This window comes from Schistocerca serialis, chromosome 5, assembly GCF_023864345.2.
Source record: "Schistocerca serialis cubense isolate TAMUIC-IGC-003099 chromosome 5, iqSchSeri2.2, whole genome shotgun sequence".
NCBI classification, from domain to species: domain Eukaryota; kingdom Metazoa; phylum Arthropoda; class Insecta; order Orthoptera; family Acrididae; genus Schistocerca; species Schistocerca serialis.
Window position 1 is genome coordinate 607,476 of NC_064642.1, and position 27,280 is coordinate 634,755.

Consider the following 27,280-nt stretch of genomic DNA (forward strand, 5'->3'; position numbering starts at 1 on the left):
CAAAGATGCTTCCACAAGCATTTGAAACTACTGTATCAAACGTAAGATACGAAATTGCAGTAATGAACTCAGTTTGAGCAAGAATGTCGAAAGAAGATTGCTAGAACGCCTCGGAAATAACAACACACTACGAATCGACAGATGAGTTTTGAAAATACGTCAGGGCCTACTGTTTTGTAGCTGTGCTAAATTCCACAAAGTAAATAAACAAAAAACAAACAAAAAAAAAAAAAAAAAAAAAAAAAAAAGAAGAAATAAAATCTTCCGTTCTCGTCCGATCACCGAAGTGAAGCAACAACGTTAGTACTCAGTTGGGTGAGCGCATGGGAACTCTGGCTGTGTTCATTTTTCGCTTTTTAGTCGCTACTCCTGCCAGCCCTCTTTCCATACCACCTTTCTGTTGTGACAAAGAGACTTCCTTAAGCATTTTAAACGGCCGTAAGAAACGAAACTGCAGCAACTAACTCAGTTTGAAGGAGAATGTGCTAACCAAGTTTGCCAGGAAGTCTTTGAAAACGACAAAACAGTACGAATCGGGCGGTATGCTCCGAAATACGATAGCGCCTATCGTTCTGCAGCGGCGTACAGCTCGCAATTCGATTTGTAATCATAAATTGATTCATTTGTCCTCCCGCAGACGTTTCTCGCGCTTGTGCTGTCAAATGGACCGCGACCCGAGCGGCAGCGAGCGGCAGTCGGGACAAGTCGGGACGGAAGGGGAGGCGACACGACAGGCGAGAATGCACCGCGCAAATTACGCAAATATCTGGAAGCGCGGCGCGTGTCAGGCAGGTGAGAAAGCTTCCGTCGGTCCAGCAGGACACCGCGCGCAGTCCCCCCGCGGCCCGGCCGCGCGCAAGCCCCGCGCCGGATAATAACAGGAACAAGGTGCGTCGCCAGCCAGTGTCGGAGGCCGCACGCACCAAACGAATGACAGGCGGTGCATCCAGCAGCTGTGTTGTGCGTCTCACCTTCGTTCGGCAGTCGCCTATGAGACGCCGAGGCGAGCGCGCACTCCGCGCCACCCTCGAGGTGGAAAGACATGCTTTGCGTCAAATGTGCCACGGAAAGCGGCGATTGCGTGTGTTGGGAGGAGAGGCGAACGCTTCTTCTGTGGCGCGGCTACAGTATAAGGACGCCAACGGCCATACCATGTTGAATACACCGGTTCTCGTCCGATCACCGAAGTTAAGCAACATCGGGCCCGGTTAGTACTTGGATGGGTGACCGCCTGGGAACACCGGGTGCTGTTGGCTCTATCTCATTTTTTCATTTTTACGTCGCTGCACCTGCCAGCCCTCTTTTCATACTAACTTTCAGGTGCTGACAAAGATGCTTCCACAAGCATTTGAAACTACTGTATCAAACGTAAGATACGAAATTGCAGTAATGAACTCAGTTTGAGCAAGAATGTGCGAAAGAAGATTGCTAGAACGCCTCGGAAATAACAACACACTACGAATCGACAGATGAGTTTTGAAAATACGTCAGGGCCTACTGTTTTGTAGCTGTGCTAAATTCCACAAAGTAAATAAACAAAAAACAAACAAAAAAAAAAAAAAAAAAAAAAAAAAAAAAAGAAGAAATAAAATCTTCCGTTCTCGTCCGATCACCGAAGTGAAGCAACAACGTTAGTACTCAGTTGGGTGAGCGCATGGGAACTCTGGCTGTGTTCATTTTTCGCTTTTTAGTCGCTACTCCTGCCAGCCCTCTTTCCATACCACCTTTCTGTTGTGACAAAGAGACTTCCTTAAGCATTTTAAACGGCCGTAAGAAACGAAACTGCAGCAACTAACTCAGTTTGAAGGAGAATGTGCTAACCAAGTTTGCCAGGAAGTCTTTGAAAACGACAAAACAGTACGAATCGGGCGGTATGCTCCGAAATACGATAGCGCCTATCGTTCTGCAGCGGCGTACAGCTCGCAATTCGATTTGTAATCATAAATTGATTCATTTGTCCTCCCGCAGACGTTTCTCGCGCTTGTGCTGTCAAATGGACCGCGACCCGAGCGGCAGCGAGCGGCAGTCGAGCAAAGTCGGGACAAGTCGGGACGGAAGGGGAGGCGACACGACAGGCGAGAATGCACCGCGCAAATTACGCAAATATCTGGAAGCGCGGCGCGTGTCAGGCAGGTGAGAAAGCTTCCGTCGGTCCAGCAGGACACCGCGCGCAGTCCCCCCGCGGCCCGGCCGCGCGCAAGCCCCGCGCCGGATAATAACAGGAACAAGGTGCGTCGCCAGCCAGTGTCGGAGGCCGCACGCACCAAACGAATGACAGGCGGTGCATCCAGCAGCTGTGTTGTGCGTCTCACCTTCGTTCGGCAGTCGCCTATGAGACGCCGAGGCGAGCGCGCACTCCGCGCCACCCTCGAGGTGGAAAGACATGCTTTGCGTCAAATGTGCCACGGAAAGCGGCGATTGCGTGTGTTGGGAGGAGAGGCGAACGCTTCTTCTGTGGCGCGGCTACAGTATAAGGACGCCAACGGCCATACCATGTTGAATACACCGGTTCTCGTCCGATCACCGAAGTTAAGCAACATCGGGCCCGGTTAGTACTTGGATGGGTGACCGCCTGGGAACACCGGGTGCTGTTGGCTCTATCTCATTTTTTCATTTTTACGTCGCTGCACCTGCCAGCCCTCTTTTCATACTAACTTTCAGGTGCTGACAAAGATGCTTCCACAAGCATTTGAAACTACTGTATCAAACGTAAGATACGAAATTGCAGTAATGAACTCAGTTTGAGCAAGAATGTGCGAAAGAAGATTGCTAGAACGCCTCGGAAATAACAACACACTACGAATCGACAGATGAGTTTTGAAAATACGTCAGGGCCTACTGTTTTGTAGCTGTGCTAAATTCCACAAAGTAAATAAACAAAAAACAAACAAAAAAAAAAAAAAAAAAAAAAAAAAAAGAAGAAATAAAATCTTCCGTTCTCGTCCGATCACCGAAGTGAAGCAACAACGTTAGTACTCAGTTGGGTGAGCGCATGGGAACTCTGGCTGTGTTCATTTTTCGCTTTTTAGTCGCTACTCCTGCCAGCCCTCTTTCCATACCACCTTTCTGTTGTGACAAAGAGACTTCCTTAAGCATTTTAAACGGCCGTAAGAAACGAAACTGCAGCAACTAACTCAGTTTGAAGGAGAATGTGCTAACCAAGTTTGCCAGGAAGTCTTTGAAAACGACAAAACAGTACGAATCGGGCGGTATGCTCCGAAATACGATAGCGCCTATCGTTCTGCAGCGGCGTACAGCTCGCAATTCGATTTGTAATCATAAATTGATTCATTTGTCCTCCCGCAGACGTTTCTCGCGCTTGTGCTGTCAAATGGACCGCGACCCGAGCGGCAGCGAGCGGCAGTCGGGACAAGTCGGGACGGAAGGGGAGGCGACACGACAGGCGAGAATGCACCGCGCAAATTACGCAAATATCTGGAAGCGCGGCGCGTGTCAGGCAGGTGAGAAAGCTTCCGTCGGTCCAGCAGGACACCGCGCGCAGTCCCCCCGCGGCCCGGCCGCGCGCAAGCCCCGCGCCGGATAATAACAGGAACAAGGTGCGTCGCCAGCCAGTGTCGGAGGCCGCACGCACCAAACGAATGACAGGCGGTGCATCCAGCAGCTGTGTTGTGCGTCTCACCTTCGTTCGGCAGTCGCCTATGAGACGCCGAGGCGAGCGCGCACTCCGCGCCACCCTCGAGGTGGAAAGACATGCTTTGCGTCAAATGTGCCACGGAAAGCGGCGATTGCGTGTGTTGGGAGGAGAGGCGAACGCTTCTTCTGTGGCGCGGCTACAGTATAAGGACGCCAACGGCCATACCATGTTGAATACACCGGTTCTCGTCCGATCACCGAAGTTAAGCAACATCGGGCCCGGTTAGTACTTGGATGGGTGACCGCCTGGGAACACCGGGTGCTGTTGGCTCTATCTCATTTTTTCATTTTTACGTCGCTGCACCTGCCAGCCCTCTTTTCATACTAACTTTCAGGTGCTGACAAAGATGCTTCCACAAGCATTTGAAACTACTGTATCAAACGTAAGATACGAAATTGCAGTAATGAACTCAGTTTGAGCAAGAATGTGCGAAAGAAGATTGCTAGAACGCCTCGGAAATAACAACACACTACGAATCGACAGATGAGTTTTGAAAATACGTCAGGGCCTACTGTTTTGTAGCTGTGCTAAATTCCACAAAGTAAATAAACAAAAAACAAACAAAAAAAAAAAAAAAAAAAAAAAAAAAAGAAGAAATAAAATCTTCCGTTCTCGTCCGATCACCGAAGTGAAGCAACAACGTTAGTACTCAGTTGGGTGAGCGCATGGGAACTCTGGCTGTGTTCATTTTTCGCTTTTTAGTCGCTACTCCTGCCAGCCCTCTTTCCATACCACCTTTCTGTTGTGACAAAGAGACTTCCTTAAGCATTTTAAACGGCCGTAAGAAACGAAACTGCAGCAACTAACTCAGTTTGAAGGAGAATGTGCTAACCAAGTTTGCCAGGAAGTCTTTGAAAACGACAAAACAGTACGAATCGGGCGGTATGCTCCGAAATACGATAGCGCCTATCGTTCTGCAGCGGCGTACAGCTCGCAATTCGATTTGTAATCATAAATTGATTCATTTGTCCTCCCGCAGACGTTTCTCGCGCTTGTGCTGTCAAATGGACCGCGACCCGAGCGGCAGCGAGCGGCAGTCGGGACAAGTCGGGACGGAAGGGGAGGCGACACGACAGGCGAGAATGCACCGCGCAAATTACGCAAATATCTGGAAGCGCGGCGCGTGTCAGGCAGGTGAGAAAGCTTCCGTCGGTCCAGCAGGACACCGCGCGCAGTCCCCCCGCGGCCCGGCCGCGCGCAAGCCCCGCGCCGGATAATAACAGGAACAAGGTGCGTCGCCAGCCAGTGTCGGAGGCCGCACGCACCAAACGAATGACAGGCGGTGCATCCAGCAGCTGTGTTGTGCGTCTCACCTTCGTTCGGCAGTCGCCTATGAGACGCCGAGGCGAGCGCGCACTCCGCGCCACCCTCGAGGTGGAAAGACATGCTTTGCGTCAAATGTGCCACGGAAAGCGGCGATTGCGTGTGTTGGGAGGAGAGGCGAACGCTTCTTCTGTGGCGCGGCTACAGTATAAGGACGCCAACGGCCATACCATGTTGAATACACCGGTTCTCGTCCGATCACCGAAGTTAAGCAACATCGGGCCCGGTTAGTACTTGGATGGGTGACCGCCTGGGAACACCGGGTGCTGTTGGCTCTATCTCATTTTTTCATTTTTACGTCGCTGCACCTGCCAGCCCTCTTTTCATACTAACTTTCAGGTGCTGACAAAGATGCTTCCACAAGCATTTGAAACTACTGTATCAAACGTAAGATACGAAATTGCAGTAATGAACTCAGTTTGAGCAAGAATGTGCGAAAGAAGATTGCTAGAACGCCTCGGAAATAACAACACACTACGAATCGACAGATGAGTTTTGAAAATACGTCAGGGCCTACTGTTTTGTAGCTGTGCTAAATTCCACAAAGTAAATAAACAAAAAACAAACAAAAAAAAAAAAAAAAAAAAAAAAAAAAAAAGAAGAAATAAAATCTTCCGTTCTCGTCCGATCACCGAAGTGAAGCAACAACGTTAGTACTCAGTTGGGTGAGCGCATGGGAACTCTGGCTGTGTTCATTTTTCGCTTTTTAGTCGCTACTCCTGCCAGCCCTCTTTCCATACCACCTTTCTGTTGTGACAAAGAGACTTCCTTAAGCATTTTAAACGGCCGTAAGAAACGAAACTGCAGCAACTAACTCAGTTTGAAGGAGAATGTGCTAACCAAGTTTGCCAGGAAGTCTTTGAAAACGACAAAACAGTACGAATCGGGCGGTATGCTCCGAAATACGATAGCGCCTATCGTTCTGCAGCGGCGTACAGCTCGCAATTCGATTTGTAATCATAAATTGATTCATTTGTCCTCCCGCAGACGTTTCTCGCGCTTGTGCTGTCAAATGGACCGCGACCCGAGCGGCAGCGAGCGGCAGTCGGGACAAGTCGGGACGGAAGGGGAGGCGACACGACAGGCGAGAATGCACCGCGCAAATTACGCAAATATCTGGAAGCGCGGCGCGTGTCAGGCAGGTGAGAAAGCTTCCGTCGGTCCAGCAGGACACCGCGCGCAGTCCCCCCGCGGCCCGGCCGCGCGCAAGCCCCGCGCCGGATAATAACAGGAACAAGGTGCGTCGCCAGCCAGTGTCGGAGGCCGCACGCACCAAACGAATGACAGGCGGTGCATCCAGCAGCTGTGTTGTGCGTCTCACCTTCGTTCGGCAGTCGCCTATGAGACGCCGAGGCGAGCGCGCACTCCGCGCCACCCTCGAGGTGGAAAGACATGCTTTGCGTCAAATGTGCCACGGAAAGCGGCGATTGCGTGTGTTGGGAGGAGAGGCGAACGCTTCTTCTGTGGCGCGGCTACAGTATAAGGACGCCAACGGCCATACCATGTTGAATACACCGGTTCTCGTCCGATCACCGAAGTTAAGCAACATCGGGCCCGGTTAGTACTTGGATGGGTGACCGCCTGGGAACACCGGGTGCTGTTGGCTCTATCTCATTTTTTCATTTTTACGTCGCTGCACCTGCCAGCCCTCTTTTCATACTAACTTTCAGGTGCTGACAAAGATGCTTCCACAAGCATTTGAAACTACTGTATCAAACGTAAGATACGAAATTGCAGTAATGAACTCAGTTTGAGCAAGAATGTGCGAAAGAAGATTGCTAGAACGCCTCGGAAATAACAACACACTACGAATCGACAGATGAGTTTTGAAAATACGTCAGGGCCTACTGTTTTGTAGCTGTGCTAAATTCCACAAAGTAAATAAACAAAAAACAAACAAAAAAAAAAAAAAAAAAAAAAAAAAAAGAAGAAATAAAATCTTCCGTTCTCGTCCGATCACCGAAGTGAAGCAACAACGTTAGTACTCAGTTGGGTGAGCGCATGGGAACTCTGGCTGTGTTCATTTTTCGCTTTTTAGTCGCTACTCCTGCCAGCCCTCTTTCCATACCACCTTTCTGTTGTGACAAAGAGACTTCCTTAAGCATTTTAAACGGCCGTAAGAAACGAAACTGCAGCAACTAACTCAGTTTGAAGGAGAATGTGCTAACCAAGTTTGCCAGGAAGTCTTTGAAAACGACAAAACAGTACGAATCGGGCGGTATGCTCCGAAATACGATAGCGCCTATCGTTCTGCAGCGGCGTACAGCTCGCAATTCGATTTGTAATCATAAATTGATTCATTTGTCCTCCCGCAGACGTTTCTCGCGCTTGTGCTGTCAAATGGACCGCGACCCGAGCGGCAGCGAGCGGCAGTCGAGCAAAGTCGGGACAAGTCGGGACGGAAGGGGAGGCGACACGACAGGCGAGAATGCACCGCGCAAATTACGCAAATATCTGGAAGCGCGGCGCGTGTCAGGCAGGTGAGAAAGCTTCCGTCGGTCCAGCAGGACACCGCGCGCAGTCCCCCCGCGGCCCGGCCGCGCGCAAGCCCCGCGCCGGATAATAACAGGAACAAGGTGCGTCGCCAGCCAGTGTCGGAGGCCGCACGCACCAAACGAATGACAGGCGGTGCATCCAGCAGCTGTGTTGTGCGTCTCACCTTCGTTCGGCAGTCGCCTATGAGACGCCGAGGCGAGCGCGCACTCCGCGCCACCCTCGAGGTGGAAAGACATGCTTTGCGTCAAATGTGCCACGGAAAGCGGCGATTGCGTGTGTTGGGAGGAGAGGCGAACGCTTCTTCTGTGGCGCGGCTACAGTATAAGGACGCCAACGGCCATACCATGTTGAATCGGCTAGCGGCCGCTCTGTTGGCATCGCCGCGTTGCGTTCCGCTGTCGAGTTTCTCATTTTTGCGCGTTTTTTTTTGCGTAGTTGTTAAGTAACGGTTTGAAAATGGAAAACGTAAACAGATCGAACACATTGAACGTTATTTTCGACAAGGAAGCTGTACGCCCTACGGCATACGAGGCTCACGACTGGATTATTGACGAACTCGGTCTTACCGACACCGAAACGTACGGAGTCCAGTGGGACTTTATTACCGGAACCCTGTTTATGAAATTCAATGATCCGGAAATGTGCGAAAAGATCGTACAGGAAAACGGTGGAAAACGCAAGTTTAAATATCGTGACGGAAGCGTTTGCGACGTGACCGTGTGCCACGCGGGTTATGGTATTCGTCAAGTTCGTATTTTCAATCTTCCTTTCGAAATACCGACCCAAATGATTGCTCGTGGTCTCATGCCGTATGGGAATGTGCTTTCAGTGACTAATGAGAAATGGGGTAGTGGTTTCCGACTACAAGTTTACAACGGAGTAAGAAGTGTTCTTATTGAACTGAAACAGCACATCCCGTCCTTTCTAGTCATAGGCGGCTACAGGGCCTTTATATCGTACAATGGACAGCCACAGACGTGCTCGTACTGCAATGCAACCGATCACTTTCGACAAAATTGTCCGAACAGACGTCGCCCTGTGCAGCTCCCGCTCGGCGGTGATAGCGCACAAACGCAGAAAAACTCGTATGCGTCTGTAACGTTGGGTGTTGCTCCGATTCGACCCTCGTCACTCCCTGTGACAGAGGCTGCGTGCGAATCGGCAGCGACCCCGGCAAACACGGACAATGTCATGGACGTAACAGAAATTGATGAAAAAGCCGTCATTCCAGAAACTTCTCTCCGCAATAATGCGACAAACATTACGGTCGTGGCTGACGTTCACCCAGAGCCGCCAAAAAGTGACGATACTGAATCAGAAATTTTTCCGACCAACACGCAAAATTCAGAGAGTGGACGCAGCCCTGCTGCTGTCCCCTCAGAAAAGCGTGTTTCTCGTAAAGACCCCAGTCCATCCCCGAGTAGGAGATCGGTGAGCCATTCACCGAATAAATCTTCGAAAAGGAAACATAGACGCGGCCGTGGAAACGGAATCTCGGATGCAACTTCTAAATCCGATCAACAATGCCCTGTGACAGTCGTCCCTGTTGCGTCGCATGAAACAGAAGCAGATCGCCGGCGCGACGCAACTGTTCGACATCTAAGGGAATTTCTAAATAAGCAAGAGAAAGAAATCAGCGTACAACCGCTCGTAACTGAGGCTGTATTATCAGCGCCAATTAAAAGAAAGGCAGAGGAAATGCACGAGTGTCGTGCTCGGCACACAGCCCACGTCCCGACGGACGACATTCGTGCCGTCCATGCTATGCAAATCGATTCGCCACATATGCACGTACCGATGGAAACCAACAATGATCCCTCCTCCTCAGAACAACAACGCAGTACTGTTTGGTCCGAAGATGTTTGAGTATAAACTCGGTTGAAAATTAGTTGCAATACGCCTCACATACAAAAACAAACCATTCCCAGAATGAAATTATCTCCATTTATACCCTGTCTCCCGTAGCTAATGTTTCTCTGTTTCTTTCCCCACTTACAATGCCAGTCTGTTATACGCAAATAAAAGATTTATCTATTCTTACCTTAAATATAAACGGGATTTCTGCAGCTCACAAAATTTTATCCCTAGTCGATTTTGTACATTACAGTCGTTTTGACGTAATATTCCTTCAGGAAGTTACCGCAAACATCCTCAATAACATAAATGGATATGATGTCATTTATAACATTAACAATAATATAAAATGCGGTACCGCGATTTTATACAAAAATTCCCTAGAGCCAGACAATGTCCAAATGTTGCCAAGCGGACGCGCAATTGCGTGCAATATACAAAGCATGAGATTTATCAATATTTACGCCCCCTCAGGGACAGATAATAGACGAATGCGCGCAGCATTTTTCAATCACGAGATAGTTCCCTTGTTTGATACCACACGTCCAATAATTCTCGGTGGCGATTTTAACTGTGTAACAGACCCATCCGACCAGCACCCTACGGCCACTATGTGTCCTGAATTAGTGAAACTGTTGACCGCCAAAGATCTGCGAGACACGTGGCGTCTCCTCCACCCACATACAACGCCGTATACGCACATATACAATAGTGGAGCAAGCAGAATAGACCGTATATACGTCTCTCAACAGATTGCAAACAACCTAAATAGTGTAGACATCATCCCTGTCGCGTTTAGCGACCACTGCGGTTATGTTGCTGCCATCCACCTACAGCGTACAAATGAAACACCTACTCCCAGGTTGTGGAAGCTTAATACGAAACATCTTGCCGCGTCAGACTTCCGCTCGAAAATGCAATCTGTATGGCAGCTTTGCCTCCAGAAAGAGAAAAACTACAGCTCAGCACTAGAGTGGTGGACTTTCTACGCAAAGCCGCAAATTAGGATGATTGCTCAATGTTATAGCCAGGAGGTATCTTTCTGGACGCAGCGCACAACAGAATTTTACCAACAATGCCTCAAAGACGCGTTAAACGCCCCTGTCGGACCAAATGAAAATCTCCGCCTTCGCTTAAATCGTATTAAGGCAAAGATTCTACGTATACATAACGAAAAGGCAAAAGGAATTTTGGTCCGAAGTCGCGCCTTGTGCGCTCTGGACGACGAAGAACCGTCGTCCTATCATCTCGCGCGTGAAAAAACACGGGCAAGGCGTAAACATGTAGAATCGATAACGACTGCGTCAGGCGAGCGCCTTACGCGGAAAACAGACATTCTCCAACATATTACAGCCCATTACACGGACTTATTTCGAGACGTTGCGACAGACGACGCAGCGCTAAATTATTTGTTACGCGACCTGCAGACTGACATTTCGAACGCGGACCGAGAACAGTTGATAGCAGAGGTGACAGTACAGAACACAAAACCTATTGTACAATCGTGCTCTAAAGGAAAGTCGCCGGGACCTGATGGCCTGCCAACCGAATTCTATCAGGTCTACTGGGACATCTTTGGGCAAAAACTCACCGACATAGTAAATGAAGTAATTCGTGGCACCGATATTCCCGCAAAATTCCTGGAAGGTCGAGTTGTGCTCGTCCCAAAAACGCAACATACATGTCGTGTCCAAGATTTCCGACCCATCACATTACTCAATACTGACTACAAAATAGTTGCAAGGTGCCTTGCAGCAAAGATGAAGCCAGTCATGAACAAAGCTATCAGCTCTTACCAAACGTGCGGAGTAACACACCACAATATTTTCCACGCAGCGTCCTTATACCGAGACATAGTAGCTCACACGGCAATCCATAAATTATCGACAGCTATTCTATCCATTGACTTTGCGAACGCTTTCGATCGCATAAGCCACAAATACTTGCTACAGGTCATGACAAAAATGGGATTCGGCCGAGAATTTATCAAAATTATTGAAAATATTCTGACGGGAGCAAGATCAATAGTCACATTAAACGGATGGCAAACTAAACCGATCCCTATTTGCCGCTCTGTCAGGCAAGGATGTCCGCTGTCAATGTTCTTATTCGTGATCGCCATAGACCCGCTTCTCAGAACAATAGGCAGGACGTCAAAAGGAGTACAAATACACAATGCTTCCTTTAAATGTGTGGCATACGCAGATGACGTAGGCGCTTTCATTGACCACACAGCAGACATAGACTCGATACGCGCCTCCCTTCATCAGTATGAAAGTGCGTCTGGAGCAGCGATAAATACTATTAAAACTGTTCTACTTCCTCTGGGTCTGCTAGCCACCGATATTGTCCGCCCATGGTACAGAATAGTGAGAGACCATCAAGTATTGGGTCTAGACATAACTGCGTGCCCACAGCATATGCAAGCACGAAATTGGAGAAGAATCCTCAACTCCATCAAGGGCCTCTGCAAATGCCACGCAACCCGGCACCTTAACTTGCACCAGAAAGTCAAACTAATCAATTCCTTTATTCTCTCCAAGGCGTGGTATATGGCGCAGTTGCTTAGCGTGCCAAAACAAATAGGACGCGCTATATCTCAGGCAGTATACTGGTTACTCTGGCGCCACGAAATTTTTAAAGTGCGAGCAGCAGTTTGTGTCTTGGACCCGTCACATGGAGGACTCGGGCTAGTAGACTTCAGTCGCAAATGTGCAGCGTTGCTCGTCAACCGCACCGCTGAAATGCAGGCCGGCTTTCCCGATGGATCGACAGCATCCCTGCTAGAAATCTATCGGCCAAAATCTGAAAGCGCCCCAGTATCGGTGGCCAACATCCCTTACCGTATGTCCTTTGTACGAGACTATATTCTAAATAAAAGCTACGTCCTCCGCACGGCCACGAATCCACACAGGACAGCACGGCAACTCTATATTGAATTGATGGGACAACCACCCCTTAGTAAATTGGAAGTCCGCTTACCTACTGTTAACTGGAAGCAGGTGTGGTCAAATGTTAATAGCAGTATTCTGCCGTCCGATGTGTCTGCGTTGTGGTATAAACTAGTCAACAACACGCTGCCTACCAATCAGCGTTTAGCCGATATTCAGCTTCTTGCCTCCCCCAACTGTAGCAGATGTGGCATGCCTGACACCAGAGAACACCGCCTGCAATGCCAAGCTGTTTCCGATGTGTGGAGGACTTGCCAGATAATGGTGGCTCTCATCACGCGAACTACTCCGGCGCACGTCTCAGTTGACAGTGTCATTGTACCTGATTTCAAATATTTCCCGCGGCCAAAACACAATACTGCTGTGTGGTTGTTGGGCCACACTGTTTACGCCCTCATTGACCGGCAAATTCACGATGGGCTCACTTTTTTGACTCATATTTGGGACCAATATTGTAAGATCCAAAATAGTAATAAACACAAAGAATATTTTGCAAATTTTTTATCATCTGCATTGCATCATGCGTATGCGAAACAACTGTAAGATGATTCTGAGCCCCTTTTATTTGTATCAATGGTCTTTCAGTCTCGCCATTGAGCTTTGATGATACGCACACTGACCTTATTTGCGTCTTACGCGCAGGTCTATCAAAATTAAGTTTAGATATATAGTTAGTGTTAGCTGGTGAAATATAACCAGTCTCCATTCATTTGTCTATCTTTGTTATGTGCCAGCCTGTAAACAAGTATACCTATGACTATTTTTGGAAAAAGTAATAAAATGGACAAAGTTACAGAAAGAGAGTAACTGAGTAATAGGATGAGGTTCCAGTTTTAAACTTTTTAAAAAAAAAAAAAAAAAAAAAAAAAAAAAAAAAAAAAAAAAAAAAAAAAATACACCGGTTCTCGTCCGATCACCGAAGTTAAGCAACATCGGGCCCGGTTAGTACTTGGATGGGTGACCGCCTGGGAACACCGGGTGCTGTTGGCTCTATCTCATTTTTTCATTTTTACGTCGCTGCACCTGCCAGCCCTCTTTTCATACTAACTTTCAGGTGCTGACAAAGATGCTTCCACAAGCATTTGAAACTACTGTATCAAACGTAAGATACGAAATTGCAGTAATGAACTCAGTTTGAGCAAGAATGTGCGAAAGAAGATTGCTAGAACGCCTCGGAAATAACAACACGCTACGAATCGACAGATGAGTTTTGAAAATACGTCAGGGCCTACTGTTTTGTAGCTGTGCTAAATTCCACAAAGTAAATAAACAAAAAACAAACAAAAAAAAAAAAAAAAAAAAAAAAGAAGAAATAAAATCTTCCGTTCTCGTCCGATCACCGAAGTGAAGCAACAACGTTAGTACTCAGTTGGGTGAGCGCATGGGAACTCTGGCTGTGTTCATTTTTCGCCTTTTAGTCGCTACTCCTGCCAGCCCTCTTTCCATACCACCTTTCTGTTGTGACAAACAGACTTCCTTAAGCATTTTAAACGGCCGTAAGAAACGAAACTGCACTAACTAACTCAGTCTGAGGGTGAATGTGCTAACCAAGTTTGCCAGGAAGTCTTTGAAAACGACAAAACAGTACGAATCGGGCGGTATGCTCCGAAATACGATAGCGCCTATCGTTCTGCAGCGGCGTACAGCTCCAAATTCGATTTGTAATCATAAATTGATTCATTTGTCCTCCCGCAGACGTTTCTCGCGCTTGTGCTGTCAAATGGACCGCGACCCGAGCGGCAGCGAGCGGCAGTCGGGACAAGTCGGGACGGAAGGGGGACAGGCGAGAATGCACCGCGCAAATTACGCAAATATCTGGAAGCGCGGCGCGTGTCAGGCAGGTGAGGAAGCTTCCGTCGGTCCAGCAGGACACCGCGCGCAGTCCCCCCGCCGCCCGGCCGCGCGCCGGATAACAGGAACAAGGTGCGTCGCCAGCCAGTGTCGGAGGCCGCACGCACCAAACGAATGACAGGCGGTGCATCCAGCAGCTGTGTTGTGCGTCTCACCTTCGTTCGGCAGTCGCCTATGAGACGCCGAGGCGAGCGCGCACTCCGCGCCACCTTCGAGGTGGAAAGACATGCTTTGCGTCAAATGTGCCACGCGAAGCGGCGATTGCGTGTGTTGGGAGAAGAGGCGAACGCTTCTTCTGTGGCGCGGCTACAGTATAAGGACGCCAACGGCCATACCATGTTGAATACACCGGTTCTCGTCCGATCACCGAAGTTAAGCAACATCGGGCCCGGTTAGTACTTGGATGGGTGACCGCCTGGGAACACCGGGAGACCACAATGGAGGCCGAGCCGGCGGCCGCCCCCTCCCCCGCCGCCCGGCGGGTGAAGGTCACGCGCGCCGCCGCGCCCGCCCAGCCGTCAGCTGAGGCTGTCATTCACGGCAGCCAGCTGGCCGGGCCCAGCGCAGAGTCCACGCCCACCTCGTACACCGAGGCGCGCGAGATCGCCATCAAGAAGCAGGTGACCAAACTCGCCCGCATCTTGAAGGAGTCCGACGACGAACCGAAGGAGTGTAACGAGCAGCCGCAACCGGCGTCCAAAGCCAAAAGGCGGCGCAACAGGCGGCGAAGCCGCAGCAGCAGCTCAAACGACGAGAGGATGGAGACCTCCGACGGGGAAGCGTCGGACATCTCGCCCGAAAACGCGCGAAAACAAACCACCGAACCGGAGGACCTAGTCCTACGGCCGGACCGCCCACAGCAAGTTCAACCCCCGCCTCCACATAGCGCTTAAATGCAGGAACGCTCTGGCTATAACGTCATCACGTGCAATGTCAATAAAATGAATTCGGTTGTGAAGATAGACGCCCTCACGGAGTTCCTGCAGCACCGAGCTGCCGATGTAGCGATATTACAAGAAGTCGTCACCACGGACTTGGAACAAGTACCGGGATTCGACGTCTTCACGAACATTGACGCAGAAACGAGAACTGGCACTGCTGTAATGGTGAGGAATGGTATCGACACAGAGGACATCAAGACCCTGACTGACGGCCGTGGAATAGCAATCAAAATAGCTGGGACGTACTTTGTCAACATCTATGCGCCGTCAGGCACAGAAAACAAGAGGGCCAGAAGCCAGTTCTTCAATGAAGATATTTGTGCACTCCTTCCACGCAACAACAGCAATGTTGTGCTGGGAGGCGATTTCAACTGCGTGTCTGCTCCGGAAGATCAAGTCCCGGTACCTAATCTGTGCATGGAGCTGCAGGAACTCCTAAGAAAACTGAATCTACGTGACTCTTGGCGTCTATTATACCCCAACACAACGGAATTCACGTACTTCCACAACCGCGGAAGAAGCAGGCTTGACAGGATTTATGTGACCAGAGAGTTGGCCACCTCTGTGTCACGTGTGGAAGTCTGCCCTGTGATCTTCTCCGACCACTGTGCCTACATTTGCAAGCTCCAGCTGCCAACGAATAAAATATCAGGAGGAAGATCAGCGTGGAAACTTAACACCGAACATCTAAGTGACGCCAAACTACAGCAGGAGATAGCGCTCACACTAGAAGAAAGTTTACAGACGCGACGACAATATCCGTCCACCACACAATGGTGGGTCGCATCTGGAAAACCACACATAAGGAAGACGCTGATAAGGCACAGTGCGGAAAAGGCTTTCTGGAGGAAGAGCACGGCAGACTTTTACACGCAGTGTCTGAAGGACGCGCTCAACTGTCCTCCAGACGACGACCTGCTTCTCACGCGAGTGAGAGGAATAAAGGCGCGACTACTGAATATCAGGCGTCAACAGATGAAAGGCGTCGTCGTCCGCAGCCAGACACACGGCGCCACTGAAGACGAACCTGCCACACTGCACCACCTGCACAGGGAGAGGGAGAGGGCACAAAACAGAACTGTAAGAGAGCTTAGCGACGCAGCTGGCCGCAAAATAACAACTAGGAGGGACATGATGCGTCACGTAGAAGACCACTTCTCTGATCTCTTCAAGGCAGAGGAACCAGATGACGCAGAAACAGCAAAACTACTACAAGGAACGCGCAGACGGCTGAACGACACCGATCGCGCTTTGCTGACGGAAGCTGTGTCAGAGGATGAAGTGAGAGCCGTCCTCAAAACCTGCGCCAACGGCAAAGCTCCAGGAGCGGACGGATTACCGTCAGAATTCTACGCCACCTGCTGGAACAAAGTAGGTGGAATAATAACAGAAATTGTGAACGAAATTCTGGACGGGAAGGAGATACCACCTCCCTTCCTGGAAGGGACCATCACGCTGATACCGAAAACTAGGCGCCAAAAACGCTATCAGACTTCCGCCCAATTACCCTCCTAAATGCGGACTACAAGCTAGTAGCAAATTGCGTCGCGGAAAATATGAAGCTCGCCCTCAAAAAAGCAATCAGCCCATGGCAGACATGTGCAGTGTTAGGCAGAAACATCTTCGACGCCGTCTGCACGTACAGAGACGTTATAGCCCACAGCATCCAACAGAGCGACTGCAGTGATCATCTCTGTAGACTTCCAAAAGGCCTTCGACTGGTTCGGTCACCGGTACCTGCTGAAGACCTTGGCAAGACTAGGTTTTGGCTCCGAATTCGCTCATCAAAAACATGTTAACAAATGCCACGTCAAGAGTTACTGTAAATGGCTGGACATCTAAGCCGATAAAACTGGGGAAATCGGTGAGGCAAGGGTGCCCACTGTCAATGGCACTCTTCACAGTAGCCCTCGACCCAGTCCTCAGGAAACTCGCTGCCACCGTCAACGGGTACATGCTGCAAGATATAAAAGTGACATGTATGGCATATGCCGATGACTTGAGCATTTTCGTGGACGGTAAAGAGGATATCGACAAAGTCCTCCCAATAATTGAATCCTTTGGAAAGGCATCTGGGGGCGAAAACCAACCCCAAAAAAACCGTGCTCCTCCCGATAGGAAACATGAAACAGAGAGGCCAGACCATGGTACCAGGTGACCGACAAATATAAAGTCCTAGGTGTTCAGCTGCAGGCCTGCCCACTCAAAATGGCCGCAGAAAACTGGCGGATCATCCTGAACACCACGAGAGGGCTGGTCAGGACACACTCCAACAGAAACCTAACGTTGGATCAGGAAACGCAGCTGATCAACGAAACGATCCTGGCGAAGGCTTGGTACATGGCACAAGTCAAACGTACCAATAGAAATAGGGAAGTGTATAGGAAGCGCTGTGTACTACCTGCTGTGGAGGTGGGAAATATTCAAAGTGTCGCAAGCCACCAGCACTCTCCCTAGAGAAGAAGGGGGACTGGGCATGATAGATGTCACGACAAAATGCGCTGCACTGTTGCTCCACCGAGCTCTACAAATGGAGGACAGAAGTGTAGACTGTACCACGTCGTCTCTACTGAAAGAACACAGACCCGATTCCGGAGAAGCGCCGGTAGACGTCAGTAGAATACCCTACAAGATGCGCTACTTGAAGCAGATAGTAATGGACGGTAGCTACATCTCATCCACGCTAGCAGTGAAGGAGATGAGAACTGCAGCGAAAATCTATCGTGCACTGAGAGGCAAACAAGGACGAAGCAGAACAGAGACGAATCTTCCAGACCACGACTGGCCACAAGTCTGGAAGAATCTCTCTGAGAAAGCCATACCTCCGGAAGCTAGAGACACGTGGTACAAAGTCGTACACAAGAAGATACCCACGAACGAGCGGCTAGCGCGCATCGGCATGCGCGAGTCCCCGCACTGCGAAGCGTGCAACGAGATCGACACCGTGGAACACCGCTTCACATGTCCGACAAGTCAGGCGATATGGGACACGTGCAGGAAAATGGTGGCACTCATGAACAGGGCGGACCACCGAACTATAGAAGCCACAGCCCTCACGATCCCGGCTGCAAAATGTTTCCCAAGACCCAAACGCGTCGCGACCATGTGGACGTTCGCGATGACAGCGCACGCCATAATCGCAAAAAAACAAGCGGACGGAGTGCAGTTCCTCACCGATCTCTGGGAGGAACACAAGCGAGCCAAGCGGAAAAACAACTACAGGCAACCCCCTGCGGGTTCGGGGGTAAGAATAGGCCCGCGGTATTCCTGCCTGTCGTACGAGGCGACTAAAAGGAGTCTCAACTGTTTCGGCCTTATGTAATGGTCCCCTCTCGGGTTTGACCTCCATATTTCTAAATTATTCCGAAGAGCGAGCCAATTGGGGAATGGCGCCTTACATGGTGCACTGTATCCGTCGTGCGTTGAGACCTTTAGCCGGCTTTTTCGTCGTTGCACTGGGGTCCCGCTCGTTTTCCATCTTTTGGGCGAGGATCCGTCCCTGGGTGCGATTCCCACGCTGCACTGTGCAGTGTTTCTTTTACCTGAGACGACGGCCTTGGACATTTTTGCACCTAAGATCCAGCACGGTAGCCAGTCCGTTGTGGTGGGGCCGGCATGTACCCTGTTGGTTGTAGCCCCCTGACAACACAGGGATCGCTCTACTGATGCCTGCGCCTTTAACTCCCCACGTATGCCAAGGAGTAGATGCCCATCTCCTTGGGGCATCAGGACTCCCGGCAATGGCCGTCCTGCCGGGTGGGTATTGCTGCGGCTGGGTGGCGCCCGTGGGGAGGGCCCTTGGTCGGAGTAGGTGGCATCAGGGCGGAAGACCCGCAATGAAGCGTGGTACATCATCTCTCGCTGGCGGCCAACCGCCAGCAGTCTCTAAGCGTTCTCGGGCTCAATTTAATGCTGAAAAGTACAATCCGAAAACGTTCCCCTCTCTGGCCACGCCGTGGGAGGAACGTAAATCTCAGGATGGCAGTAGCAATTATTCGCCCCAATTCTTAGTTTCTACGAGAGCTGATGGGGAGTCTTTTCTCTCCACAAAGCCTCAGTTCTTCGTCGAGCATTTAGAGGACAAGTTTGGGAAGGTGGAGGGCTTGTCAAAAATGCGCTCTGGATCGGTCCTGATCCAAACGGCATCCTCTGCCCAGTCACGGCGGTTACTTGCTTGTGACAAGTTGGGGGATGTTGCTGTTACGATCACACCGCGTAAGAGTTTAAATATGGTCCAGGGAGTTATTTACCATAAGGACCTTCTTTTGCAGTCTGATGACGAGCTGCACGCCAACTTGGAGCGCAGAGGTGTACATTTCGTCCGGCGCGTTCATCGGGGTCCGAAGGAAAATCAGATAGCTACCGGTGCCTTCATCTTGGCCTTCGAGGGTGATACGTTACCGGAAAAGGTCAAGGTGATGGTCTAGCGATGTTACGTCAGGCCCTATATTCCTCCCCCGATGCGGTGCTTCAAGTGCTGGAAGTTCGGCCACATGTCTTCCCGCTGCACTTCCAGCCTCACATGTCGAGATTGCGGACGCCCGTCTCATCCCAATACTCCATGTGCCCCGCCTCCCATCTGTGTCAACTGCGGGGAGCACCATTCCCCCTGCTCGCCAGACTGCAGAATCTTCCAGAAAGAACGCAAAATCATGGAATATAAGACCCTGGACTGACTTATACTGAGGCCAAAAGGAAATACGACCGATTACATCCTGTGAGTATGACATCATCCTACGCCGCTGCTACAACACCTGTGCTCGCCCCATCAGTTTCGCGACTTCCAGCCGGATCGCTGAGTGGTACAACTCCTCCTGCCCCCTTGCCAGTGGGGGGCTCTACCCGGCGGATTGCTCCTGCGCCACCTACCTCAGGGGCAACACCTTCCCCCCCCCCCCCATCAGGGACGTCCGTCTCTGCTTCTAAGCCGGAGAAGAGTCCAACTTCTTCGGCTTCTCACGTTCGCAAGGGGTCCCTCGGGTCCCTCCCTTCCCAGGTTTCCACCAGTGGGAAGGCTGACGAACGACAGTGGCGTAAGTGCCCGCAATCAGCTGGTCGACGGGCTTCACGATCCTCCTCAGTCCCGGAGACTGAATCGGTGATGCCCTCCCAGCCAGTTAAACCCAAGGAGCAGCGTGAGAAATCAAAGAAGAAGAGCTCTAAGACCAAGGAACTCGCGGTGGCAGCCACCCCCCCGCTACCTTCCAGCTCTGCGTCTGAGGACGAGGTGGAGATCCTGGCGTCCGCTGAGGACCTCGATCTCGCCGGTCCCTCAGACGCCATTGATAGCACTAGCACGGGTGCTCAATCGGAGGCAGCAGGTGACCCAGCGGCGTAATCTGCCTTCCCAGTCCCGTCACGCCTTTCTCCGCCATGGACAATACCATCCTCCAGTGGAACTGCGGCGGTTTTTTCCACCATCTAGCTGAGCTCCGCCAACTTATCAGACTTCGCCCTTTCTTCTGCATTGCTCTCCAGGAAACTTGGTTTCCAGCAATGCGAACCCCCGCCCTCCGTGGCTATCGGGGTTATTATAAGAACCGAGGAGCTTATGAAAGGGTGTCTGGTGGCGTCTGCATATATGTCCTTCACACTCTGCACAGCGAGTCTGTCCCTCTCCAGACGCCTTTAGAGGCTGTCGCTGTACGCGTGTGGACGCCACAGGCTGTTACCATCTGCAGTCTTTACATTCCACCGGATGGTGATGTCTCGCAGCATGTCCTGGCAGCACTGGTCGCCCAATTGCCGCCATCTTTCTTGCTATTGGGCGACTTCAACGGCCATAACCCTCTGTGGGGTGGGTCAGTGGCCACAGGTCGAGGCGCCATCGTTGAGCATTTATTGTCGCAGCTCGATCTCTCGCTGTTAAATGATGGTGCCTTCACACAATTCAGTGTGGCGCATGGCACCTACTCCGCCATTGACCTTTCCATCTGTAGCCATAGCCTCTTACCGTCTGTCCAATGGAGTGTGCATGACGACCTGTGTGGTAGTGACCACTTTCCGATCTTTCTGTCACTACCACAGCGTCACTCTTCTCATAGCCCTAGCAGATGGGCTATGAATAAGGCTGACTGGGATTTGTTCTCCTCCACTGCCTCTTTTGAGCCTCTCTCTACTGATGACATTGATGCGGTGATTCAATCGGTCACCACTGGAATCTTTACTGCCGCCGAATCTGCCATTCCCCGTTCTTCTGGGTCCCCTCGGCGGAAGGCTGTGCCTTGGTGGTCGCCTGAGATCGCTGAAGCGATTAAAGATCGCCGGCGGGCGCTCCAGCGTCACAAGCGACATCCCTCCATAGCCCACCTTATCGCCTTCGAACGGCTGCGTGCGCGGGCCCGCCTCCTTATCCGCCAAGGCAAGAAGGAGTGCTGGGAGCGGTATGTGTCCACCATTGGCCTCCATGTCACTCCCTCGCAGGTCTGAGCCAAGATTCGACTCGTCTACGGCTATCGGACCCCTGCCAGCGTCCCTGCGCTCTCACTGAATGGAGCCGTTTGTACTGACTCCGACGTCATTGCAAATCGCTTAGCAGAGCATTTTGCTATGAGTTCCGCTTCTGCGAATTAACCCCAGGCCTTCCGCTCCATTAAAGAGCGGCTGGAACGTCGGACCCTTTCGTTTCGCACCAACCACCCGGAATCTTACAATGCTCCATTCAGTGAGTGGGAATTTCGCAGTGCCCTAGCTGCTTGCTCTGATACCGCTCCTGGGCCAGATGGCATCCACTGTCAGCTGCTGAAACACCTTTCAGTGGACTGCCAGCGGCGCCTTCTCGATCTTTACAACCGTCTTTGAGTCGAGGGGGGAGTTTCCGTCGCAATGGCGGGAAGGCATTGTCATCCCCGTTTTGAAACATGAAAAGACCCCTCTGGAGGTGGACAGCTACCGCCCCATTAGCCTCACCAACGTTCTTTTCAAGTTGCTTGAACGGATGGTGAGCCGACGCTTGCATTGGGTACTGGAGTCTCGGGGCCTTCTGGCTCCATCTCAGGGTGGGTTCCGTAGAGGCCGCTCCACCACCGACAATCTGGTGAGCCTGGAGTCCGCCATCCGTACTGCCTTTGCCCGCCGTCAGCACCTGGTCGCTGTCTTTTTCGACATGCGGAAGGCGTACGATACGACATGGCGTCATCACATTCTTTCTACGCTTCATGGATGGGGTCTTCGGGGTCCTCTGCCGATTTTTATCCGCAATTTTCTGTCGTGTCGTACCTTCCGCGTGCAAGTCGCGGCCTCGTATAGTTCCTCCCACGTCCAGGAGAACGGTGTGCCACAGGGCATTAACGGGCTTGCTGCGGCCGTGGGAAATTCTGTCTCCGCTTCCCTGTATGCTGACGACTTCTGCCTTTATTACAGCTCTACTGGCATTGCAGCTGTTGAACGTCAGCTACAGGGCGCTATCCGTAAGGCGCAGTCCTGGGCTGTAGCGCATGGGTTTCAGTTTTCGGCAGCCAAGACCCGCGTTATGCATTTCTGCCGGCGACGTACTGTCCACCCGGAGCCGCAGCTTTCTCTTAACGGCGAACTCCTTGCTGCGGTGGAGACCAACAGGTTTTTGGGGGTGGTTTTCGATGCCCGGTTGATTTGGCTGCCTCATATCCGGCAGCATAAACAGACGTGTTGGCGGTATCTAAACGCTCTGAGATGTTTGAGCCACACCGGCTGGGGCGCCGACCGCTCTACCCTGTTGCGGCTCTACCAGGCGTTAATCCAGTCCCGTCTGGATTATGGGAGCCTGGCTTATGGCTCAGCATCCCCATCTGCGTTACGGGTGCTGGACCCAATTCACTACAGCGGGATACGCCTTGCCACTGGTGCTTTCCGCACCAGCCCTGTGGACAGCGTACTAGTGGAGGCAGGTGTACCTCCCCTGCGGTTCCGACGCCAACGTTTGCTGGCCGCTTATGCTGCCAATGTTCTAAGCTCGCCCGGGCATCCCAACTATCGTCTCCTGTTCCCGCGATCGGTCGTCCGTCTGCCAGAATGTCGGCCCCGGTCTGGTTGTACAATAGCGGTCCGCATCAAAGGGCTCCTCTCTGGGCTTCAGGTTTTCACTGTTCCACCTCCTTTCCGGGCTACTTTGCATACACCCCCATGGTGTGATCGTCACCCTTGCCTTCGGCTCGACTTAGCCCAGGGCCCGAAGGACTCAGTCCCTCCAGAGGCCTTCCGCCGCCGCTTTTATTCCATCCTAGCCACGTATCAGGGCTCTGGTATTGTTTACACTGACGGTTCGATGGTTGCTGGTCGTGTCGGGTGTGCGCTCACTCTAGGGGACCGTTCCGAACAACGTTCCTTGCAGGATGGCTGCAGCGTTTACACTGCTGAACAGGTCGCCATCTTTCATGCCCTGGAGTATATCCGCTCCTGCTCAGGTGAGTCCTTCGTGATCTGTAGAGATTCCCTGAGCGGTTTACGAGCTCTCGACCAGTGTTTCCCTCGTTCTCGTCTGGTGATGGCTATCCAAGAGTCTCTACATACTCTTGCCCGTTGCGGCCGCTCTGTGGTCTTTGTATGGACCCCCGGTCATGTCGGTATCCCGGGTAACGAACATGTTGACCGCCTGGCGAAAGAGGCCACCAGTAAGCCATCTCTGGACGTTGGCCTCCCAGAGACTGATTTGCGGGCAGTCTTCCGCCGCAAAATCTTGGCGCTATGGGACGATGAATGGCGCGAACTGACAATGCGCAATAAACTCCGTGCTGTCAAGGAGACGACGGCTGTGTGGCGGTCATCCCTGCGAGCCACTCGCAGGGACTCAGTAGTTCTTTGCCGGCTCCACATTGGCCACTCCCGGCTGACCCACAGTTATTTACTGCGCCGGCAGGACCCTCCTCTATGTCGTTGTGGGGCGGCTTTGACAGTGGCCCACATTTTGATGGCCTGCCCCCTTTTAGCTGTGGTCAGGCAGACATTTGCGCTGCCTGCTACGCTCCTTGTCCTTTTAACAGACGACTCCACTATGGCTGACTTAGTTTTACGTTTTATTCGGGCAGGGGGATTTTATCATTTAATCTGAGTGTTTCTGTTTTATCTTATTGTTTTGTGTTGATTCTGGCCTTTGGCCTATGATTTTAAACTGATTTTTTAATGTGTTTCTAAGTGGTTGGCTTTTCCTTTTTTATATCTATTGTCGGCCAACCACCGTCACACACTGTGTGGTTTTAGTTCGTTTTGTCTTTTCTTTGTCTCAGTTTCTCTTGTTCTCTATCGTCTGTGATCTATTCTGTTCCTCGTTTTTATTCTCTGTGGGTTTTTTTTTTTTTTTTTTTTTTTTTGTGGTTTTCGGGCGCACAACTTCAATGGTCATTAGCGCCCTGACTACTCTAAGAATGCACCGCGAGGCACAAGTTGACAACAACAACTAAAAGGGAAAACACAATAAAAGACAGACTGACAGGCATAGGATTAAAAAACATCATCAAATGTCCTTAGCGAGGTGTGTCAAATTGATAAAACAAAGAACACGAGCAGCTGCTCGTGGGTCATCCGCTAAAATGGCATCGGAAGTATTAGGCAGGTTAAGATCGAGGCGCAGTGTGTTAAGATCAGGACAGGACATTAAAATGTGTCTAACCGTCAGCAAGTGCCCACATGGGCAGAACGGCGCCGGCGCAGCCGTCAGCAGATGGCGATGGCTGAACCGGCAGTGTCCAATTCTTAACCTTGCTAAAACGACCTCCTCCCGCCGAGAAGGGCGTGAGGAGGACGTCCAAGCCACGGGAAGAGGTTTTAAGGCCCGAAGCTTGTTGTCGGTAAGTGCAGCCCAATCGGCATGCCACAGCGACACAACGCGCCGACAAATGACCCTGCTAAAATCGGACGAAGGGACACAACAAGAAGCTGTCCGAGGCTGGAGGACCGCAGCCTTGACCGCGGCATCTGCAGCTTCGTTCCCAGGGATACCGACATGGCCAGGAACCCACATAAAGCTAACCGGCGTACCGACGTCCACCAGCTGCTGAAGAGAGCGTTGGATCCGGTGTACGAAAGGGTGAACCGGGTACGGATCACTGAGGCTCTGGATGGCGCTCAGGGAATCTGAGCAGATGACATAAGCAGAATGTCGGTGGCGGCAGATGTAAAGAACAGCCTGGTAGAGGGCAAAGAGCTCAGCTGTGAAGACCGAACAATGGCCATGGAGCCGGTATTGGAAACTTTGTGCCCCGACAATAAAGGAACACCCGACCCCGTCATTGGTCTTAGAGCCATCTGTATAAATGAAAGTCATGTTGTTGAACTTCGAACGAAGTTCCAAAAAACGGGAGTGGTAGACCGAACCGGGGGTGACCTCTTTTGGGAGCGAGCTGAGGTCGAGGTGAACGCGGACCTGAGCCTGGAGCCAAGGTGGCGTGCGGCTCTCGCCCACTCGAAAGGTTGCAGGGAGTGAAAAATGAAGGTGTTGAAGGAGGCGACGAAAGCGAACTCCAGGGGGTAGCAAGGCAGAGACATACAACCCGTATTGAAGGTCAAGAGAGTCGTCAAAAAAGGAACGATAAGACGGATGGTCGGGCATTGACAGTAGCCGACAGGCATACCGACAAAGCAGTATATCGCGCCGGTAGGTGAGTGGCAATTCGCCAGCGTCAGCATGAAGACTCTCTATGGGACTGGTATAAAATGCTCCGATCGCAAGTCGTAAACCCCGATGTTGTATGGAGTTGAGGCGGCGTAAGATGGATGGCCGTGCAGAGGAGTATACGAAGCTCCCATAATCCAGCTTGGAGCGGACGATCGACCGATATAGACGAAGTAGGACGGTTCGATCCGCTCCCCACGACATACCACTGAGAACACGGAGGACATTTAAAGAACGGGTACAACGGGCGGCCAAATATGACACATGTGGAGACCAGCTAAGTTTCCTGTCAAAGGTAAGGCCTAAAAATTTGATTGTCTCCACGAGTGGGAGAGCAACGGGACCGAGTCGTAAGGACGGTGGGAGAAACTCTTTGTAGCGCCAGAAGTTAATACAGACCGTCTTCTCGGCAGAAAAACGGAAGCCATTGGCGACACTCCAGGAGTAAAGACGGTCAAGAGAACGCTGAAGACAGCGCTCCAGGACACGTGCACACTGCGCGCTGCAATAGATGGTATAATCGTCCACGAAAAGGGAGCCTGATACATCAGCTGGGAGGCAATCCATTATTGGATTGATCGCGATGGCGAAGAGAGCGACGCTCAAAACTGACCCCTGTGGCACCCCATTCTCCTGGCGAAAGGTGTCTGACGGGACAGAACCCACACGTACCCGAAACTGTCGATCCATTAAAAAGGAATGAATAAAAAGAGGGAGGCGACCGCGAAAGCCCCATGTATGCATGGTGCGGAGAATGCCCGCCCTCCAACAGGTGTCGTAAGCCTTCTCCAAATCAAAGAACACAGCCGCGGTCGGGCGCTTCCGCAAGAAGTTATTCATAATGAAGGTCGACAAGGTAACCAGATGGTCAACAGCAGAGCGGCGCCTTCGAAATCCACATTGTACATTGGTAAGTAGGCGTCGAGACTCGAGCAGCCAAACCAATCGAGAGTTAACCATTCGCTCCATCACTTTACAGACACAGCTGGTAAGGAGATAGGTCGATAACTGGAAGGCAAGTGCTTGTCCTTCCCCGGCTTAGGAATCGGGACAACAATAGACTCGCGCCAGCATGCGGGAACATGTCCCTCAATCCAGATGCGATTGTATGTACGAAGAAGAAAACCTTTACCCGCAGGAGAAAGGTTCTTCAGCATCTGAATATGAATAGAATCAGGCCCTGGAGCGGAGGACCGTGATCGGCCAAGTGCGGTTTCGAGTTCCCGCATGGTGAATGGGGCATTATAACTTTCACAATTCGAGGAGCGGAAGTCAGGTGGCCTAGCCTCCTCTGCCTGTTTGCGGGGGAGGAAGGCAGGGTGGTAATGAGCGGAGCTCGAAACCTCGGCGAAAAAGCGGCCGAAGGCATTGGAGACAGCCTCAGGGGCCACAAGGACTTCATTCGCGACCTTCAAGCCAGAAACTGGGGAGTGGACCTTAGTGCCAGATAGCCGGCGCAGGCTACCCCAGACAACAGAAGAAGGGGTAGAACTGTTGAAGGTGCTTGTGAAAGCAGCCCAGCTGGCTTTCTTGCTTTCTTTAATAATACGACGACACTGAGCACGTAATCGTTTATAATTAATACAATTCGCCACTGTAGGGTGGCGCTTAAAGGTGCGTAAAG

At 51.3% G+C, this 27,280-nt stretch overlaps 5 non-coding genes and 1 pseudogene across 5 annotated transcripts; all 6 read left to right on the top strand.

The window, feature by feature from the left end:
- Window positions 1-1,137: 1,137 nt before the first annotated feature.
- On the top strand, window positions 1,138-1,256 carry LOC126482595 (5S ribosomal RNA). Its single transcript, XR_007587674.1, has one exon. It is a non-coding gene; the product is annotated as a 5S ribosomal RNA (ribosomal RNA).
- A 1,222-nt stretch (window positions 1,257-2,478) lies between these two features.
- On the top strand, window positions 2,479-2,597 carry LOC126482607 (5S ribosomal RNA). Its single transcript, XR_007587676.1, has one exon. It is a non-coding gene; the product is annotated as a 5S ribosomal RNA (ribosomal RNA).
- Window positions 2,598-3,806: 1,209 nt separating this feature from the next.
- LOC126482618 (5S ribosomal RNA) lies at window positions 3,807-3,925 on the top strand. Its single transcript, XR_007587677.1, has one exon. It is a non-coding gene; the product is annotated as a 5S ribosomal RNA (ribosomal RNA).
- Window positions 3,926-5,134: 1,209 nt separating this feature from the next.
- LOC126482629 (5S ribosomal RNA) lies at window positions 5,135-5,253 on the top strand. The gene has a single exon (XR_007587678.1). It is a non-coding gene; the product is annotated as a 5S ribosomal RNA (ribosomal RNA).
- A 1,212-nt stretch (window positions 5,254-6,465) lies between these two features.
- Window positions 6,466-6,584, top strand: LOC126482640 (5S ribosomal RNA). The gene has a single exon (XR_007587679.1). It is a non-coding gene; the product is annotated as a 5S ribosomal RNA (ribosomal RNA).
- A 7,868-nt stretch (window positions 6,585-14,452) lies between these two features.
- LOC126482511 (5S ribosomal RNA) lies at window positions 14,453-14,572 on the top strand (annotated as a pseudogene).
- The last annotated feature ends 12,708 nt before the right edge of the window (window positions 14,573-27,280 follow it).